This window comes from Periplaneta americana, chromosome 13 (assembly GCF_040183065.1).
Source record: "Periplaneta americana isolate PAMFEO1 chromosome 13, P.americana_PAMFEO1_priV1, whole genome shotgun sequence".
NCBI lineage: Eukaryota > Metazoa > Arthropoda > Insecta > Blattodea > Blattidae > Periplaneta > Periplaneta americana.
Window position 1 is genome coordinate 73,502,588 of NC_091129.1, and position 15,486 is coordinate 73,518,073.

The window sequence follows — 15,486 nt, forward strand, 5'->3', positions numbered from 1 at the left end:
AGACTACAAACACTTCATCACTTTTCAACATAGTCCCCACTACATTCAATGCAAGTGTTCCTGTTATAGTTTGTTGAAAAGTGATGAAGTGTTTGTAATCTTATTGTACATATTCAATTAATAAAACAATTATTAAGGTTACTTTTTGACTCTCCCTCGTATAACTTACATTACAACAACCTTGAGTAAGCACATTCCAGCTGTTTGCAACGTTTAAACATTTTTAAAGCTTCATTGTCGTAGTAAGACAGTCAATGATGGAATAGCCATAACCCTACAGAATTCTACTTACTTAAAACACAATACCAACTCCATCCACAACTACAACAATATAGACACAGACATGGAAATTCTACACATTGAATAGAAAAAGCCAAAAACTAAACATAATAGAACGGAATTAAGTTTTCCCGCGAGCAAGCAAGGCAGAATTGTGAAAAATTCCAAAGATATTGGAGAGATAGAAGGAGACACTTGTCACGCGATAACTTGGAGCCGGTTGGAAGAAGGGATATAGCAATAATATACATTTTTAGTGCCCATGTTGCCAAGCAGGCTGCAGAAAGTGACGGAATCTGCTTATTTATTTATTTATTTATTTATTTATGTATATATTTATTTATTTACTTATTTACATATTTATTTATTTATTTATTTATTTATTTATTTATTTATTTATTTATTTAACCTGGTAGAGACAAGGCCGTCAGGCCTTCTGATCAGAATGATCATTCGCTTGATTTTGACTCTTTTACAATTGACTTTAAAAGCCTTGTATTTGCAGTAGCTTTTGTGTATCATACAATCAGGTTAATGCACGAAGTGAATGAATGTAACCTCTATGACAAGGCTGGGCAGCAAGAGCGGATTATACTTTCTCACGGGGAGCCATATGATTTCTTTTCATCCTCTTTTTTCCCCGCCGAACACCGCACAGCGTTGATTCAGTGACGGATGAATATTAAGCGTCCCCGTTTAGAGTCTGGATCCGCTCCCGATGCTCAGCCCTGCTTTATGAAGATTACTATAACAGTAGGCCTATCTGTTTATGAGAATGTCATTTATTATTATTATTATTATTATTATTATTATTATTATTATTAGGCCTACATTGCATAACATGTGAATATTCCTCTTTACCATTTTTTCTTAGCAAGAAATAGATCTAAGAACGTCAGGATAGTGTTCATCTCGGGTGAAAATATAGTGGACAAATTCCCCATTATAATTTTTTTCCTTTTCATGAAGATGTATGTGGAAATGTATAATTAAATGTTGCCGATATTTTTTACTTATTCGGTTAAATGTCCACGTTCTTACATAAATGAGCTTAAACATGCCAATAGCTTATAAGACGGTAATTGTGTACCCTTGAAAATCACTTAGTCTCAACTCACACGGCCGACAACTTTGCAAATATTTTGCAGTTAGGCCTATGTGTAGTTGTGCTATGGTGGTCAGAAATTAGTATTGAATTACATGGAAACAGATGATGCTAACTCACACGGACCACAAACTGAAGTCTTTGTCGACGTCTGTGGTCGTGAGACGTCGGTATCACCCACAGCACAACTGCAGAATTGTCGCTGTCGGTGGTCGAGTGCAACTCTCCCGTGCGACACGCCGACTATTCGCCGCTGTTACCATATCCTTGGAAATGACAGATGCTTTCACACCGTATCCTTAGAAACGATAGACGCTTTTCTGGCAAATAGCAAGCTTGCGGTGTGGTGGTGTGGTTGTCTGTGGTCGATATGGACTTCAAGCAACCACAAAAAAGAAGTCCGCGTGTGATCGGTTCCACCGACAGCACAACCACTCACAAACTGCAAAATAATCGCAAAGTTGTCGTGTGAGTTGAGCCGTAGTTGCAATGTTCCTCATAGCCTATTGTTATACACATTGTTTCGACTTTATCTTTGTATTTATATTCATATAGGATGTTCTGACAGTAGGAAAAACATATTTCTTGCCAAGACAACTATCGAATTAACTCCAGTTATCAGAACATAATATGTCAGTTCTCTATTTCTAAATTTGTTGTGGAAGTATTTTACATGTGTGTAAATGCAGTAACAGAAAACTGATAGTGTTCCTTTACCATTGCTTACAAAAGTATTTGAATTAGTTCTCAAGTGACTTTCGATTATTATTTATGGAAAGCTTAAAAAATGAATGTGGACGATAGTGTAGTGATTGACATGTGCGCGTTGTATTCTGGAATTACGAGGTTCCGTTCAAGGACCCACTATGCTGATTTGTTTTTTTCTTGGTTTCTCAAGTCTCTGAAAACGGATGTCGGGATAGTACCAATAGCAATTACATTGTCCAAGATCCATTCTTTTCCCAATCCTACAATTCTTCATAATACAATTGTGCATGTTATGTTCTCACCTTGAGAAACACTCCGGCCATCTGTCAGAAAAGTATCGAAAATGACTTATTATGCCCCATCTATGGAAAGGTGGAGGTATTACAGGCAACTGCTGAAAAGCGGAGATGGCTAAAAAATTTATACAAATTTGTCCCTAACCAAAATATTAACGATGAGGCATAACGAGAAAGTCAAATTATATACCTGTTTTACTTGCTCTTTTAAAACTTGTACATATTTTCTGTAACTTTTCACTTTAACTCTTACTAATCAGTAAGTACTTGCTAACATTAAAATACATTCACTTGATTTCCCATGATAAATATCTTCATGGTATGCTTATTAGGATGTTTGGAATCAGTAGATCTAACAGAATCAACTTCGTTTGAGTATGGAAGTATCGAGGGATATCAAGCAATGAAATTGCATACAAGTTGGCTAAAGTTGGGGGTAGCAAAGATCCAGATGGTCAGACTGTTGATGTCCACTTTTTCGTTGAGAACTAGTTACCAGAGATTACTGTAGAAGGGAGCATCTGACCAAGTGGGGAGCCTTCAAAGGATGCCGCAAGTCGAAGATTCTAATTAGATTTACAACGCATAGCAGACCTACTAATCCCCTGAGACTTGCAGTAATGTTGAGGATAAAACAGAACACAGAATCGGAAGATACAGGGTCATCATTTTATTTTTGTTAACATTTCTAATATTAACCTGGCTATACCTTTGGATTAACGGTTGAGAACCGGAAACACCGTGTCCTACCCCCTTCCACGACTGGAGTTCGATGATACTGGCGTAAAATACAAACAAATCACTTTACTAGGTATAAGAGGGAAGAAAAGTAGTTCATTCATTTACGTAAACTATGAAATATCTAGATTTTGAGGCTGATAATTTTCATTAGCTTTTGTTTAATCAAAATACAGTACTGTATTAACAATAAGTTTTTTACTCACGAACTGAGCTATCCATTCGGACGTATTCATTACGCAGTGTATATTATAGACCTACTGTATACAGCACATTAGCGTATAATAGCCTATAGAGAATGAAGTTAAATTGAAAAATAATCATAATATGGATATTTAAACACATTTTTTAAAATGGTGGCCGTTAATTTCGATACAGGCTTCAGTTCTTCCGTGAATATTATCGTACTACAGACTATTGTACCTAATTTCAATTACCAGTTTCGTCCTTCGTACTAGTAATTCAAGTTGAAATAATTCTGTACCTACTCTATAAAAGAGTACCTTACGTACTGTAAATTCAGTCTTTACTTCTATCCGATCTGAGAAGATAAATTTACTCACACATGCTATCTGCTGTCCGTCCAAGTGGTTATGTAGCAGGGTCATAGAAAGGGGAAGGGAAATCACGTGACAGTTAATTATTTAACGAGGCGCTTTTATTTAAGTTATTTTAAACAGTTGTATAATATTACGATGACGTCTAATTCCTAACAGAAATTAATGTTTTCAGAAAAGAGCTCAGACAGCCCAGCCACTAGCCATTGCAGAGGGGCGAGTAGAAGCGAGTGAGGGAAATCGGGATGCGACGTAGGCAGATGGATGACAGTACCTATGCGAAATTCAATATTGAAACCTCTTTTGTCACTGGAAAACGCGAACCTATTTCTGAATTATGTGCATTTCGTGTCATTTTCACGCTTTTTCCTTTTCTAGAAATTTCCAGGTCACTTTTGGTTTCAGAATGATGGGTAGTCTAATAAATCTGAAGCCTACAACAGCCTGAACCTTCTCCCCTACACCTATATTCGCATAGTTTTATTAAACTAGTCTGGACATAGGCTAAAATGGGACAACCATATGTGTCACTAGGACATCTTGAGAGCAAACTGATTTTCCTCTTCTATTTCTATTACTGGTACCACTGCTAATAGTTGCTGTTGTCGTATCACGCTCCACAAATAAAATGTAGTCTTCTAATTAAGAACATTTTTACGTGAACTCATAGGGAAATAATTGTAAATCAGCTGCTGCTGGGGCACAAACATTTGCAGTCATGATTTTATATAATTTTCCAGCGCTATAAATGATCATTCAGAAATACGTTAAAGCGTGAGTTATAACTTTTAGATCCATAGCTTTTTCCTTACTCACTATTACATTACATACTTCGTGAAAAATATGTAAGTATGTAGGCCTATTATATTTAAATTTGCAGGGAAGAATGGGTACAAATGCACTCATTCCCAAAAACTAAATAACTATGTATGGATCTTGTTTTTTTTTTCTAAAAATGTTTCGTAAGATAGTGTTTAAACGATTATTATGATACTCTTTTTGTAATTAGTGACGCTGGGAAAATATTTTCGTTTCATTATAAAGAGCTAATCTAATAAAAATTCATAATTTCTAGAAAAATAATATGAATTGTTACATTAGTATAATAATTAGGGCCAGGATTCATATGCAAATGCATATATTTACAGGCTCTTTGAAAGTTACGCAAAACCAGTTTTATATACGTTTTGAACATCTGTGATTACGAATATGCAGAGATAACATTGCATATTTGGTTGTTTCTGCATATAATAGTCTATTTTGCATATATTGTAGCATATTTTCAGGACTTTTGTTATTGTAATTAATGTTTATTACTAATGATGTGTTCTGCGTAATCATAACAAGTATTAAAGTGAACATTAAAGACAAATTGAAAATTATTTTTGACATAGTATGTAATAACAAAAGGAAAGAAAAAAAAATAAATGTTGTGTCTCAAACCTTAAAATATTTGTAAGTTGTCTATTACAGCTTTGTTAAAATCACATCACATGTGCATTTATAAGTTTAGATATTAGTATTTATATATTATGATCTATTCCACACGTTCACGTTAGCACAACTACCCCCTGTAGAGAGAAGACAAATCTACACTTACTTGCCTGGAATAAAATGTTTCTTCCCTGAACTTTCAGTTGTCAAAGGCATCATCGTCGTCAGCGAAGCTTAGACTCTCTTCGTCTCCTAAGAATCGTCCTCTCCATCTTTTGGTCAACATTTCAAATCATCCATTGCGTCTTAAATTTTAATTTCAAACACTGCGATATTTCGAGTTACGTAGCCTATATGTATTTAAATCACTTCAGTGACGTCACAGATATTGTTTTATTTCAGTTTTATTATATTTCTTTGTACAAAGTGCATCTCAGAATTGTCATTTGTCGCTTCAGTTCTTCTCATTTGATCTCCAAGTCCGTATTTCACCATTGTACAGGGTGATTCATAAGTCACTGTACAAACTTCGTGGGTGTAATATGGAGGTAAAATTAAGAGTAAAATATTATATAGCATTTTTTCTGAAATTGATTTATTTCCGAGTTATGCAGCAGAATAAGGATCACAAGTGCAACACAAATAAAACAAAATTAATCCTTCCTAGAGTTCAACTAAACAAAGGGATCAGTAATTCAACACAAAAAACGTAAGTACATTTACCCATGAATATGTGCAAAGTGACGTCCATGAAGTGGAAGAAAGTGACGTGATCGTCGTATTGCCTCTCGGAATGTTGCAGACCCCATTCAACTCATTCCGCAAAGTTTCGAAGCCATTTTAAATTCGCTGCTGTAGTTCTACTACGTTCGGAATTTCAGTACCATAAACGAGTGTCTTAAGACGGTTCCGAAGGTAGAAGTCCAGGTCTGGTGATCTTGCTGGCCAAGCAGTTGGTCGTGCACGCCTATCCACTTATCGGGATATGCAACATTGACGTACGCTCTTGCCTCACGACTGAAATAAATAGGGGCAACATCGTGAACAAACCATAAGCGAGTGAGACATCTTCAAGAAGCAGACCACCCAACTCATGTACAAAAAACTGTTGGCAAATCAGACGCGTTGGTAGAACATGCGGTCCGATTAACTGATTGTCGGGAATACTGGCTCATGTTTTCAATACATTACTTACTTACTTACTTACTTACTTACTTACTTACTTACTTACTGGCTTTTAAGGAACCCGAAGGTTCATTACCTCCCTCACATAAGCCCACCATAGGTCCCTATCTTGAGCAAGATCAATCCAGTCTCTATCATCATATCCCACCTCCCTCAAATCCATTTTAATATTATCTTCCCATCTACGTCTCGGCCTCCCCAAAGGTATTTTTTCCTCCGGCCTCCCAACTAACACTCTATATGCACTTCTGGATTCGCCCATACGTGCTACTTGTCGTGCCCATCTCAAACGTCTAGATTTAATGTTCCTAATTGTGTCAGGTGAAGAATACAATGCGTGCAGTTCTGCGTTGTGTAACTTTCTCCATTCTCCTGTAACTTCATCCCTTTTAGCCAAAAATATTTTCCTAAGCACCTTATTCTCAAACACCCTTATGTTCCTCTCTCAAAGTGAGAGTCCAAGTTTCACAACCATAAAGACAACCGGTAATATAACTGTTTTATAAATTCTAACTTTCAGATTTTTTGACAGCAGACTGGATGATAAAAGCTTCTCAACCGAATAATAACAGGCATTTTTAATACATTATTCGTCATAATTCTGAAATAAAGCAAGTTCAGAAAAAGTGCCATGTAACATTTTACTCTTGTTTTTACCTCTACATTAAACCCACGAAGTTTGTACAGTGACTTATGAATCAACCTGTATATTAAGAAAATATATGTATTGTTTTGTTTATTTTATCGGCATCTATTCATGAACTCACTGTTACTATAACAGACATCGTGATATAATTTCATGAAATTGTTATTGATATTTTTATTTATAAGCCAAATGTGACTCGTATGTTTTTGGCATTGGTCAGTATACGTATAAAAATCAATTCCCCTGCAGGGAAACGACCCACGGCCATTAGACAGTCGAATGCACTAAATGAACTGGCATGGCCCCCACTGAAAAAGTGATAGTAGATTAAAATAGTGCAAGCCAACATAAAGTTGATTATTGCATTTTTAAATCCACGCGTTATCCAGTCCATACTTTAGTATGGTCGGCGAAGTAACGCGGGACTAACTCGGTGGAGGCGACCTCTATCAGAATGGAACTGGAATTGCATTCAACCAACTGCCTATTAATTTTAATAGCATTCCATGTTGTGTAATTATTGTTACCACGTTTTTGAAGTTCGATATTTGAATTTCCATGTGACATGCTTTTGTGAGTGTAGGCTGTATGTATGTATGTATGTGTGTGTATGTGTGTATGTATGTGTGCAGTTACACCAGGGAATTGCCAGTAGATGGTGCTAGTGGCAAAGCGAATTAAAATTACAGTTATTCTGTTCGTTTTATATTCAAACATTACATCGCTTCATCTCGTTTTTTTTTTTTTAAGCTACAGTTTTGTCCAAAACAATTCTCATTTTAAATATAGCCGGATTATGTGGGTGGTTTCCTTCGTTTTATGATCATTAGTTTGGATATCGTCATAAGGTTAAGGGGTTCCATTCCATTAACCGAACAGCTTACACTATGCTTTGCAACGAATTACAGTGGGAGTTCATTCATAGTGTTCTGCCCTAGAGCATTCTGCAATCTTTTCTATTTTCCGCCGTCCTCTTGGTCTCTGCATATGATCCACATATCTTAATTCATTCATTCATTTATTTTATTGCATAGATCTTACATGAGCAATGAAGCTTTAAGATGTGAAACAAGTCAAAATTTTACAATAGTACAATTACAATTTTTACAAATTTTTACAGTTTTACAATTTAGTAATTTCCTACAATTTTTACAATTTTGTGCAAATTTTAACAATATTTTGATGAGATGTAGTGAGGTGAGGTGAGGTCCGAGGATTCGCCAAAAGATTACCTGGCATTTGCCTTTTGGTTGGGGAAAACCTCGGAAAAACCCAACCAGGTAATCAAATCAAAGGGGTTGATGCCGAGGACTCGCCATAGACCATCCGGCTTCAGTCCCACGGCTGGAGAAAACCTCGGAAGGAACCATTCAATGAGACCAAAGGGGGATCCAACCCAAGCCCGAACGCAGCTCCGGATCAGCAGCCCAGCGAGTCTGCCGACTGAGCTACATCGATGGCTATGCAAAAATATACAATACATAGCCAATCAGATTATTAAGTTTACAGACGCAAACGATCATTCATCAGTTGAGCTATATGTATAATACTAAACAAGTAAGTTAATTAAATTTAAGGCATAAACAATTCAATCAGTTGTGATATACAGAAATTGATAATATATATCATCCAAACTACTTCAAATTACAAAACACAAACAATTTATTAATAGAGCTATACAGGTTACTATTCAATTTAAAGTATATAACATTCATCGGGCAAAACTATACAAACATATACAATACAAAGTAAGCAGATTAATTCAATTTACAAGCATACTTCCATTAAGCTATACAAATTTGTGCAATTAATATCAAGTAGATTAATTCAATTTATAATCATAAACAATTCATCAGTTGAGCTATACAGACTACTATACAATTTACAGCATATAGAATTCATCAATTGAGCTATACAGACTACCATTCAATTTACAGTAAGCCTATATACAATTTATCAGTAGAGTTACACAGACTAGTATTCATTTTAAAAGCATATACAGTTCATCAGCCAAACTATACAAACATATACAATCAAATTAGTTCAATTTACAAACTTATTTCCGTTAAGCTATACAAAATTGTACAATTCATATGAAGTAGATTAATTCAATTTATAAGCTTAAACAATTCATCAGTTGACCTATAATGTCGTCTATCATATGATTTCTTCTGCTCTGAACTTTTCTTCTGTTCACCAATCCTTCCAGTACAGTCTTTAGTAGCCTAGGCAGTTTTTTAGCCAGTGCCTCAGCAAATTCCTTTTTCTCTTCCTGATCAATTTCAGTATTGTTCTTTGTTCGTCTACTCTTTCTAGCACAGCTTCATTTCTTACTCTGTGTGTTCATTTCACACTCTACATTCTTCTTTATCTCCACATTTCAAATTATTCTAATCGTTTCTCTTCACTTGGTCGTAATGTCCATGTTTCTGCTCCATACAATACCACACTCCACAGAAAGTACTTCACTAGACTCTTCCTTAGTTCTTTTTCCAGAGGTCCCCAGAAGATGCTCCTTTTTCTATTAAAAGTATGCATTGCCGTTGCTATAGCAAGTAAAGCGATAGGTTTGGAAGTAAATCCCGAAAACACAAATTATATGATTATGTCTCGTGACCAGAATATTGTACGAAATCCAAATATAAAAATTGGAGATTTATCCTTCGCAAAGGTGGAAAATTTCAAATATCTTGGAGCAACAGTACCAAAATAACATAAATGACACTCGGGAGGAAATTAAACGCAGAATAAATATGGGAAATGCCTGTTACTATTCGATTGAGAAGCTTTTGTCATCTAGTCTGCAGTCAAAAAATGTGAAAGTCAGAATTTATAAAAGTTATATTACCTGTTGTTCTGTATGGTTGTGAAACTTGGACTCTCACTTCGAGAGAGGAACATAGGTTAAGGGTGTTTGAGAATAGGTTCTTAGGAAAATATTGGGGCTAAGAGGGATGAAGGTACAGGAGAATAGAGAAAGTTACACAACGCAGAACTGCACGCATTGTATTCTTCACGTGACATAATTAGGAACATTAAATATAGACGTTTGAGATGGGCAGAGCATATAGCACGTATAGGCGAATCCAGAAATACATATAGTGTTAATTGGGAGACCGGAGGGAAATAGATCTTTGGGGAGGCCGAGACCTAGATGGGAGGATAATATTAAAATGGATTTGAGGGAGGTAGGATATGATGGTAGGGAATGGATTAATCTTGCACAGGATAGGGACCGAAGGCGGGCTTATGTGAGGGCGGCAATGAACGTCCGGTTTCCATAAAAACCATTTGTAAGTAACTAAGTATTGCCATTGCTATCCTTCTTTTAACTTTCTGGCAGAGCTCATGTTACTACTTAATGTACAAACAAATATAATGGAATATACCGGAAATAGATTAGGGAATAGAGTAGCAGGTGAAGAGAAGAGGTAGAGATGAATGATAAATGAATAATTTGTAAATTTTCATAAATACGGTTTTATTAATTTACGCACCCAGACTTACTTCTTGTCGCGAGCCAGTTATCTGGATTTTCTGTACCTCCCTTGTTCATTCCATCCCGTATATTCAATTTAAAATAATAAAACAAACATGAGTCGTTTATTTGCTGTGTTTGTCTGTGTTATGCACTTTATATTGGAAAGAAACTCAAACAGTGGGGAAAGCTGTGTTTGACCATAAAACAAGTGCATAAACAGCGATAGATCGTGTATCGTTGTCTCACGGACCCTTGTTTTCCGACATCTTAATTAAGTAATGGATGTGGCGTATACATTATGAATCCAGTATCCATTAAAATAATTGTGTCACCGCACACTGCGTTCGTTAATTTACATTTCCGTAGCCGCTGTTTCCTTTTTTTTAAAACGGCGCGACTGTAAGTGCGCCTGTCGCGTGGTGCTGCTCTCTGTCGGATGAGAAGATATTGCTCTCTAGTATAATGTAACCCTGCGATTATCAATTCATTGTGAACTATGTAACAGGGACGCGTTATAACGATGGTTAAGAAGTGACACCTGGCATCTAAAATATTTTTTGTCCCTTTCACTACAATATTATTTAGATTAACTACATTATTATTATGTTCACAAACTTGGAAAGTGCACTAATATTTTTTCATCGAGTAGACAGTGGTTGCCAAACACCACGAAATGGTGACGTAATAGAAATGTAACCCGCACACCACTGTCGCAGAGAGTTGAACGGAATAGGTATCGCTTCAGGTAATTCAGTGCATAGATGGACTGTGACCGGAAAACAAAAACAAAGTAATATTCTTCTACTTACTAGTTACATACATTTAATCCATGTTAACTTTTTCCCTCCTGTTCATCAGTATTGTATAATTATCAAAACAAAATATATTTTCTTATTCGTTATGATAGAAAACACGTACTTTACACCAGCAGACATTTGAAATCAGGAGTTTCATCATAAGCAACCACCGTAATTTGTGCACGAAGACTCTCATCTGTTAAGCGAGATCTTTCACATGACTTTATAATGTTCATTTTAGAAAAAAAATTGTTCACATATGTATGTTGAATCAAACATAGCTTCAGTTCTCACAGCGAATTTTCTGAGACACGGGAAGTTTAGTTTCACGAAAACGTAATAGAACATACAAATATATATTTAAACTAATATTAACTCTTTGCTAGATGTATCTACTGATGTAAATAAAATAAGGAAAGAAATATTTTTGTGGAAAAACTATCGAGTTTTGACCCTATGTTGTATGGCCATTTTTGACCCTATAGACCATCCCTGTTGACTGTGAAAAGGACGGCACTTATATCCCTTACACTCTATATACTCCATGTAACATTTTACAATAAATTAAACACCTCACATTTTACCCATCAGGGCGAAGGAAAAGCGTTTCTCCCATCTTCTTGAAATTTGCGTTTTTGCTTATTAGTTTGCTGTTCCGAAAGAGACATTTCGAAACACAGTATCGACACACTTACAGTAGGCCTATTACAAGTGTACTGTACGTCCGCTGCTGATACCTATCTGCTTGCTTCTAACGAAGTGAAGTGAGTAGGAAGAGGGTGGGGGTTTGATGTCATCGTTACGCTTGGGTAGAGACAGGGGCATGTGTCGCGACGCAGCTTTTGGCGATCACTGGAGTAGATGAACTACAAAGCAGGAACTTATACAAAAATTTTGAGTATAACCTATTTTAGAAATGTTAATTTTTGAGACAATTATTCGATTCGACTGCAAATTTATAGATACGATGTATTACTTCTTAGCCAGCGATAAATATATTTTGATTGTTGTTCTGAAGAATTTGATTTAACAACACGGATTAGTCATTGACTTACTTCCAAATGTAATTATTTCAACCCACTCGGGTATTTGTTGACGTTGACAGTGTTATTAACGCTGATAGATTAGAAACGGATAATTTTTTAGAATCAAAAGAAAACGCAAACAGATAATTTTTAAGAAATAATGAAAATGGGTGGGTGGGTGCATGTGTGGACGGATAAGTTGATATATACGCATACAGTATATACGGAAGAACAGATCGATAGATGTAACGATAGATATATGGACAGATAGATGAAAGTATAAATGTATGCACCGACGGAAGGATGGATGGATGGATGGGTGGATGGATGGATGGATGGACGAACAGATGTACGGATGGATGGATGAACGAATGTATGGATGAACGGACGAACGAATGTACAGATGGATGGATGGACGGACGCATAAATGTACGGATGGGCGGACGGACGGACGAATGTACGGACGGACGGACGGACGGACGGACGGATGTATGGATGGATGGACGGACGAATGGATGGATGTATGGATGAACGAATGTACGGATGGATAGATGGACGGACGGTCGAATGTACGGATGGATGTACGGATGGATGGACGGACGAATGTACATATGGATGGACGGACGGACGAATGTACAGATGGATGGACGGACGGACGAATGTACGGATGGATGGATGGACGGACGGACGAATGTATGAATGGACGGACAAACGAATGTACGGATGAACGGACGGACGAAGGAATGTACGGATGGACGGACGAATGTATGGATTGACGGACGGACGAACGAATGTGCGGATGGTTGGATGAATGAAAGAACGAGTGTACGGTTGGACTAAATGGATATACAGATGGATAGGTACTTGGATAGACAGTTGCATGAAGAGATAATTTGATATAAAATGGATGGAGAGATAGATGGACGGATGAGTGGATGGAGAGATAAATGGATGGAGAGGTGGATGAAGAGAGAAGTTGACACATAGATGGATGGAGTGATAAAGAGAGATAAATGAACGGATAGATGGATGGAGATATAAATTTACAGATAGATATATGGAGAGATAATTAGACAGACAGATAAGTCACAGACGGAATTAATGAAGAAAATACCGTAAAGAACTACAATAGTACAATACAAGCCAAGAGGAAGATGAGATCTAGGCAGACTTTGAGAGCGATGGCCTGAAATCGGAACAGATTTAATGACCTAACCCGTGAATGATGATGATGATGATGATGATGATGATGATGATGATGATGATGATGTTGATGATGATGTTGATGTTGATGATGATGATGATGATGATGATGATCTACGAAATTAAGTAGGTGAATATATGAATCATATATAATAATCTTAATAATTTTTAGAAATTAAAAAAAAAAAAGTAACTGATTACTCTTAGCTTATAATTGTTTGATCAGTTCAATTGTTTGATAATCATTTAAGTTTTGTGATAGCAAGTAATAAGGAAATATTAATGGAGATGGTTGTGTTAGATAATAAAAAGAGCTGTAGTTAGAAGATGTAAGTATCATAAAATTATATGTCTCAATGAGTCCCAGGGAAGGTGGCAGTAAAGTCATCTTACGTGCGTATATCTCAATTACTTGATACGGTTAGAATGCAATTCACTTCATCGCAAAGATGAGTTGAGAGAGTGATATCCATAAAGCAAATCCTTTGCTATTGAGGAAGATTCAATCCTGGAATACATTCTCATCTTCTTGAAATTGTGCCCATCTTCCTATCTCTGTTTCTCAATTTGAATCTATAATCCTTTTCAAGCAGCAGGCGTACCATCCTCAAGAAATCTGCCTACGGTATGAGAGCAGAAGCTTTCTTATACGAGGTCGGACTGGGGGCTAATGTTTGCCATAGGCCGTAGGTGTAGTCTGATATTGCTTTCGTGTTTAGCTAACATGATTTCATAAAAGAAAAATGGAATGGTATACGTATGTTATGATGTCCGATTTAACATATCTGTATCTTCTATTAATATACTTATTTTAAAACTTCAGAAGTAACTTAAAAGACGTTGCTATATGTTCGAAGCCCAGCCAGAAATGTGTTTTGTAATGTTCCATATTGTTTCAGGTTAAGATCGAAAGTTTCAACTTTCTCATAGGATGTAGAGCGTTCGCCAGGGAAATGGGCGATTTTACAGTGAAAAATACACGAGTATAATAGCAGATAGAAGGTGTTGCTATCTATCGTTATATTTCCAAAGCTATGCCATTTATGCAGCACTAAACGATTAGTCATCATGGAACAGTGGAACGGTGTACAATTCATTCATTTCAAGAGCAGGTCTTTCACTATAAACCCTGCATTCTCCAGTCTTTCCTATTTTCTGCCTTCCTCTTTATTTCGTCATATGATCCATATATCTTAATATCGTCTATCATCTGATACCTTCTTCTGCCCCGAACTCTTCTGCCGTTCACTATTCCTTCCAGTGCATCTTTCAGAAAGCAGTTTCTTCTCATCCACTGACCCACCCAATTTCTTTTCCTCTTCCTGATCAGTTTCAGCATCATTCTTTCTTCATCCACTCTTTCCAATACAGCTTCGTTTCTTATTGTCTGTCCACTTCACACACTCCATTCTTCTCCATATCCACATTTCAAATGCTTCTAGTCGCTTCTCTTCACTTCGTCGTAATGTCCATGTTTCTTTCCCATATTGTCCACACCTGTGGAGTAACGATTAGCGCGTCTTGCCGCGAAACCAGGTGGCCCGGGTTCGAATCCGGTCGGGGCAAGTTACCTGGTTGACGTTTTTTCTGGGGTTTTATGTCAACCCAATATGAGCAAATGCTGGGTAACTTTCGGTGCTGGACCCCGGACTCATTTCACCGGTATTATCACCTTCATCTCATTCAGACGATAAATAACCTAAGATGTTGATACAGAGTCGTAAAATAACCTACTTAAAAATTCTTCCCCATACAATGTTACACTCCACACAAAGCACTTCACTAGTCTCTTTCTTAGTTCTTTCTCTAGAGGTCCGCAGAAGATGCTTGTTTTTCTATTAAAAGCTTCCTATGCCATTGCTATTCTCTTTTTGATTTCTTGGCAGTAGTATGCATTTGAAATTAAGGCCTGAAAACAATAGGCCTAACGATTACGAGGCTGCTAGATCATTTTGTGGGCATTTAATTCTCGGACTCCATGATGGTATGGTTAGTTCTCATGCCATCAAAGTAAGGCTTACATATTTTGAAG